A 7,640-nucleotide genomic window follows, 5' to 3' on the forward strand; every position below is an offset into this window, starting at 1 on the left:
TTTTGGGTTTTTTTTGGGGGGGGTGGTGGGCCCCCCCCCCCCCCCAGCTCCTTGTCACCCATCTGGTATCCTGGAAAAAGTTGTTTCTTGCCAGTGCTTCCAGTTCTGATCCAAGCCTGGGCTCCCTGTACGGAGGGGGACAACTGGGATCAGAAGGGAAAGCTGATGATTATGTGGCCTCACTAACCCACTGTCCAGTTCATGGACTCTGATAAAGTAATTTAAAGTATTGTCTCCCCTTCATGTAGTCAACTATGGTTTTTATCCAAATAGTTAAGTCCCTCATGTATTTTACAAATACAGTGCACTAAACCATGAGACAGGTTTAAAACATGGTATCATGCCATGAATAACTTCTATGGGAGAGATGAGAGTATTCCATCTGTAGCACAATGCAAATGCAGCGCTGCTGGTGGAAATTCAGCTACAAATTATTGTCATGCAATGTTCAATAGGCCTTTTCTCAGAGAAGAGGTGTACAGAGGACAGCTGTATAGCAGAGACCAAATGGTGACTCCCAGTAAGTTAAAGTTTTTTCTGCCTCCCAGTTAAGTGGACCAGCAGGAATAATTCAGGGCTTCAAGTGAAGCTTAGTTTTGAATTGGAAAAAATAAACTTACGTAGTGAGTTTGTTTTTACATTAGCTTCCCTGTAGCTCAAACAGTGCTTGCCCTTTGTCATCAGCTAAGATTTTACAAATCCTTTTTCTAGAGTCAGCACAAAATCATCGATGGGCCATGAAGAACAAACAAGAGTACTAATTTTTTCAATCTACACCTACAACTCTTTCTTTAGAAATGGTATTTGTCTCAAATGAGAGCATGGATTTGTTAAAAAATAAATTTGAAACTGTAATGCTGAAACAAAAACTTTCAGCTGTCAGCGTTTCTGTAACCTCACAAGACCCAATTTTCATGTCTTAATTTATAATCTTGGTGTAAAGAGAAAACATGTTTTTGTTTTTCTTGTTTCAGATTTGAATAACTGGCTGATTATATATAAATTTACTGCATTTGTGCAGAAGATGTGCTGGTTTTAACATCTGTCAGAGAGCTGTATTTTAAATTGCTTCCCATGATCATCTTTTGGGTGTTATTTTCTGGCAAGTTTGGGACTTTAAACTGTTTTTGAGAATTCTTATTCTAGCAAAAGGATAAATCCATCCTGATTCAAGAGAGTACTCTCTCTTTAGCATGTATACCATTAGGATTCAGTGGCTAAATTATCAGTTTCCTTAGAAAAGACAAACTAGTGACAAAATTCAACAGTTGAATTTTGGTGCTTCCTGAGGGGGCTCTGAAGGCCTATAGTGAAGCCCTATGAAATGTATATTAAATAGGTTGCTACAGAGAGACAGCCTTAAACAGATGGTAGAGGAGAAATCTTCCTTTTAATTAGGAGAAGTCTGTGTGTAGTGATTTGGTACGTCTTTGATACCATCACTTAAGCTGTTTGGATATAAAATATGTTGTCTTCTGGTAGCATGTGAGAGAGTTCACTGGAGGCTGGGGGAGTGTGATAAAGACAAGTCATTCTGTAAGAGCTCTAAGCGCAGCATTTTTTCTGTATTTTCTCTATCCTTTGAACACATAACTTCACTGTAGGAATAAATAAAGTAGACACGTTCTCAAAAATGGTAAGAAGTAGCTTCTCAAAGCTGCAATTCTTAACCTACCATTAGCACCAGAGTTCCACAGGCAGCACGTGGAGCTGACAGGCTTTGCAAATGGATGTGTCACGAAGGGCAGACATCTACCAAAACATGCTGAGAAAGCATGAGAAATCATAATATGGAAGGAGTTTACAAAAAAAGAGTCTGCTTTAGTAGATGGGAGATTCAGTGGCCGTATGAAATAGGCACTATATCATACTGACTAGTGCTGCGTTGTTCAATATTAGTCCACAAAATTTGGCGTGCTGTCTCACTCCCCATGATAATCACTGTTATGGAAGACTCAGCTTGTGGACCCTGGCAGCTGAAAAGAGAAGAGGAGTTATGCAGATGACTTCACACTGTTTAGAATTTCTGCATTTGGGGAATATTACCGAATTGCTAACAAATTAGTCTTTTTTTAATTGTAGTGGCGTGTACGCATTTCCTGTCCCAACATGTCTATGCTTATTCATAGCATGCCAAAAGAATCACAGATTTTTTTTTTTTTTTGCCTTGAATACAAACAGCATGAAGAAAGATTATTTTCTAGACATCAAAGAGAATGAAGTCAAAATGACCAATTCAAATACAGAAGACTGAACAGAAATCTAAATATTGGCCTGTTTTATGCCATTTAATGATAACAAGACCAGCTATTAAAGAAAACAAAGAGGAAAAAGAACAGGAAGAGGGGATTTGTTCACAGTTTCTATTTAATCATGGACAAAAAGTTGGTAGAAAAATTGTAATTTGGACTGTAATGTGGTGAAAAAAGCCTTTTTGGACCTTAGTACAAGGATGATGTGGTAATTCAGACTGTAATTTGAATAAGACATATTGGGTACTTAAGTCTGCCCTTGCACGAGTGACTTTCATTTATAGTGTTTCACCTTTCAGATTTCTTGGATCTGAACATACCTAACCTTACTGAAACAAATTTAGACATTGGAGTCGCTTAACTGCAGCTATGTCTACAGTGAAACACAGCAAACCAACAGTTTAGAGTAAGTAGTTAAATATATCAGAGGAAACTGGGGGATTTTACAGGCAGAGGGTAATTTCTTGCATGGAATATTGCGAAGGAATACCAGCTATCTGTTGGCAAAAATGTCATATGAGTATGCTCTATTTTTTTATTCCTTCTTCCCCAATACTGGGGAAGTATAAAACAAAACCAAAAAAAGAAAAGGGGGAAAAAAACCCTGCCCAAACTGAAAGGGAAGAGTGCAGACGTATGTCGTCCTTTTATATGAGGGAGTGCGGCATGTCTGCAGGCCCAGCAGAAAAGGACAAAGTGTTGCACTAGTGAGGAAAAGGCACCACAAAGTAGGGCAGAAGCTATGAGCTGAAAGACATAATTAGACTGGGTGATGCAGGAGAAGGACTCTGGTTTGTTCGTTGGTTGGTTTATTGGTTGGAGGATTCTAACCTAAGTCTAAAGAATATGTAAGTGTGAGAAAACAGACTTGGTGAAACAAACAGTAAGATTGTACAGCTTTGCTTAGTGTAAGTTAAAATAATCACTTTTTTTTTTGGAAGCCTTAGAAAACCCGTGTGTCTATTTGCATCTGATATCAGGAATGTAAATTCAGACTATCTGCAAGATTAGGAAAAGGTATTGTGCAGCTGCTGGTGAGTCTCTCTGAAAATGAACATAGAATAGACTGGGGCAGAAAGCAGCTGGAACTTCTGAGGCTTAGGACAAGAGTGTCACAGAGGGATGCTCCAAGTAGTCTGTCCCTTCGTTGTCTTGCCCTCTAAATAATGTCTTTAATTTCCAGAAGCGCTCAGCATCCAAGAATTCTCATTTGAGTCAGTAGGAAGGGATAAATGTTGCAGTTTTGAACTAGAATTATGAATTTAAGTGCTTAAATGTGGATGTAACAAACAAACTTTTTGTCGTCTCCTTTAAAAAAAAAAAAAAAACAAAAAAAGAGTCTGCTTTAGTAGATGGGAGATTCAGTGGCCGTATGAAATAGGCACTATATCATACTGACTAGTGCTGCGTTGTTCAATATTAGTCCACAAAATTTGGCGTGCTGTCTCACTCCCCATGATAATCACTGTTATGGAAGACTCAGCTTGTGGACCCTGGCAGCTGAAAAGAGAAGAGGAGTTATGCAGATGACTTCACACTGTTTAGAATTTCTGCATTTGGGGAATATTACCGAATTGCTAACAAATTAGTCTTTTTTTAATTGTAGTGGCGTGTACGCATTTCCTGTCCCAACATGTCTATGCTTATTCATAGCATGCCAAAAGAATCACAGATTTTTTTTTTTTTGCCTTGAATACAAACAGCATGAAGAAAGATTATTTTCTAGACATCAAAGAGAATGAAGTCAAAATGACCAATTCAAATACAGAAGACTGAACAGAAATCTAAATATTGGCCTGTTTTATGCCATTTAATGATAACAAGACCAGCTATTAAAGAAAACAAAGAGGAAAAAGAACAGGAAGAGGGGATTTGTTCACAGTTTCTATTTAATCATGGACAAAAAGTTGGTAGAAAAATTGTAATTTGGACTGTAATGTGGTGAAAAAAGCCTTTTTGGACCTTAGTACAAGGATGATGTGGTAATTCAGACTGTAATTTGAATAAGACATATTGGGTACTTAAGTCTGCCCTTGCACGAGTGACTTTCATTTATAGTGTTTCACCTTTCAGATTTCTTGGATCTGAACATACCTAACCTTACTGAAACAAATTTAGACATTGGAGTCGCTTAACTGCAGCTATGTCTACATACAGCAAACCAACAGTTCAGAGTAAGTAGTTAAATATATCAGAGGAAACTGGGGGATTTTACAGGCAGAGGGTAATTTCTTGCATGGAATATTGCGAAGGAATACCAGCTATCTGTTGGCAAAAATGTCATATGAGTATGCTCTATTTTTTTATTCCTTCTTCCCCAATACTGGGGAAGTATAAAACAAAACCAAAAAAAGAAAAGGGGGAAAAAAACCCTGCCCAAACTGAAAGGGAAGAGTGCAGACATATGTCGTCCTTTTATATGAGGGAGTGCGGCATGTCTGCAGGCCCAGCAGAAAAGGACAAAGTGTTGCACTAGTGAGGAAAAGGCACCACAAAGTAGGGCAGAAGCTATGAGCTGAAAGACATAATTAGACTGGGTGATGCAGGAGAAGGACTCTGGTTTGTTCGTTGGTTGGTTTATTGGTTGGAGGATTCTAACCTAAGTCTAAAGAATATGTAAGTGTGAGAAAACAGACTTGGTGAAACAAACAGTAAGATTGTACAGCTTTGCTTAGTGTAAGTTAAAATAATCACTTTTTTTTTTGGAAGCCTTAGAAAACCCGTGTGTCTATTTGCATCTGATATCAGGAATGTAAATTCAGACTATCTGCAAGATTAGGAAAAGGTATTGTGCAGCTGCTGGTGAGTCTCTCTGAAAATGAACATAGAATAGACTGGGGCAGAAAGCAGCTGGAACTTCTGAGGCTTAGGACAAGAGTGTCACAGAGGGATGCTCCAAGTAGTCTGTCCCTTCGTTGTCTTGCCCTCTAAATAATGTCTTTAATTTCCAGAAGCGCTCAGCATCCAAGAATTCTCATTTGAGTCAGTAGGAAGGGATAAATGTTGCAGTTTTGAACTAGAATTATGAATTTAAGTGCTTAAATGTGGATGTAACAAACAAACTTTTTGTCGTCTCCTTTAAAAAAAAAAAAAAAGGGAGAAGAGAAAAGAAAGTCCATTTCTCCATTCTAAGCTGGTCCCAGATAACAGTGCAGGGGCGGACTCTGGGCTTTGGAACCTGGCTGCAGCTCCAGCAAATCCTGCATCATTACTGTTGGAAGGCTTTGCAGAAGTGTTTTTCAAAGGAGAGACTTGCTTTGAGTGAAAGGCCATATGTTTATAGGAACCTTGATCTGACTTCCACTGGCATAGACGAGAATTTTTAGCATTGAATTTGTCAGCTTCTCCTCCAAATCATATAGTTTTTGTCCTTTTCTTGTGCATTTAGTTTTTCTTTTCTTTGGCAAGGTCCCAAATATAAAGACCACCCACTGGCTACCAAACTGTGCCCCTGTCCAGCTCTTTCTTGCGTTTATCAGTTTCTTTTGCGTTCACCTTGAACATTGTAGACTCTCTAGTCTGCAGCTTTTCAGATTCACCAACTGTAAAGAGTGTAGAAAGAGTTTCAAGCGTAAAATTGTGACTGTGACAGTAGCTGAAGAATACTGAACAGACTTTAATGCATGGAGATACTGAACAAAAGCGGGATGGAGGACTTGTGTGTAGGCACTGTTAAGGTTATTGAGAAGAAAAGCAAGTACGTTGCTCTTGCATTGAGCCAGTATAACATGACAATGGTAAAATGTCATTAAGATTAGTTCGATTTCCATGCGTAACAGTAACTCATGACTCTTGCAAATACGACAGATCAAATTCCTTTCTGCTGTACCCCAGAATAGCTCTGTTGGGTTCATTCGCTATAACTACAACAGTGCTCTTTTGGTTGGGTATGCTTATAAATCATTTGAGTAGTGCTGGGTAAAACTGAAATAACATTGTTGTAAGTGAGACCTTTCACTTCAAATTGAGATGGCAAAATATGTTCAGCCTCCTGAGAGGAAATGACAATGAGCTATGGCATACTAAAGGAAAGCTGAGCATTGTAACTCTTGGGATCACATTGAGAAACTCTTTGTAAGGCCACGGCCTCTCACTTCATATTTTCAAGTGTCCAAACTGACTTTAATTCTGTTCAAAAGAAGGACACTCAAACTTTTATTTTTCCTGCAAGTTTGCATTCTCATTTCTCTCACTTTCACAAAGAACGTTACCTCAGAAACATTAAATGGGAAACATGTGCTTCAGGGCTAATGGTATTGCTGCTTTGTAAGGTCAGCTCCAAAGTCTCAACATAAAGGCTTTGTTAATCTAAAGTGAAATAAAAGCAGCTGTCATAAAGCATGTGATATATAAACTCTCATTTAAAGTTGTATTATATTCCTCTTATTATTTTTAATAGTCTGAATTGAGAGAGAGAAAAATATTTATTGAAAGGATAAAAAGCAGCACTTTTCTAAACTTCTCAACAAAGGGGAGACAAATATTTTATCACTGACAAAAAGACTCTATCTTTAAGTGCCTTTTTTCCCCCTGGTACTCATTTCTCTTAGGTCATGTATTCTGTCTACAAAAGAACAAGGAGTGTTGGTATTCTGTAACTGAGAATAGCAGACAAGATAGATAAATTTCACAGCTTTTTCAAGCTGATGAAAGAATATTTTTCCTCTTTCTTACTGAGTTCTCGTTCCATCACTCCCGGTCAGGGATTTAATTTTGGTTGGTGGTCCCAAGGAAAGGAATTCTCCCATGTTCCTACTTTATTTATCTGAGAGTTGCAGTCAACATTAAACAAAATCAAGCATTGCTGTTTACGTCATGAGACTTCTGTGTGTTGATGAATACTGGTGTTTCTCTCACTGCAAATTTAAGTTGCTTCTGTCTTCTACTGACCCCTCCAATCTCTACCTCGTATCTCATCAAGACTAATGCAATTTATGAGGTTGAGTTACTCCTTGCTACAAATGATCATTCGGTCTTCATTGGAACAACTTTAGATGTTGCACGTTGAGGCCCAAATGAAATGGTTCACATCACAGAAACTTCGTGTTAGATATGCAATGGGGAAAGGCGCTGGCCTTACTGGCTTGCTTGACAGACAGTTCCAGCTATGAAATCCACGGATTCTCACCTGCCAGGACAGGGGGTCAGCAGTTGCTAGATATGAACAGTTATCCTGATGGTTTTCATTTTGGGATTGTATCTATACAGCTTTTAAGATGCACGATGTTTTAGTTATGCATAGGTATCAAGAGACAATTTGCTGGTTTTTTAAAAACACAGCTCACTGTGTGTGTCTGATTCTTCTTTCTAAAGATTCTTTTGCAAAGAAGGACCCTCAGACATAACTTGAAGACCAAACTATTTCATTAAGAAACTAAAAACTTCTTG

This window comes from Aptenodytes forsteri, unplaced genomic scaffold, assembly GCF_000699145.1.
Source record: "Aptenodytes forsteri isolate BGI_AS27 unplaced genomic scaffold, ASM69914v1 Scaffold93, whole genome shotgun sequence".
NCBI classification, from domain to species: Eukaryota; Metazoa; Chordata; class Aves; order Sphenisciformes; family Spheniscidae; genus Aptenodytes; species Aptenodytes forsteri.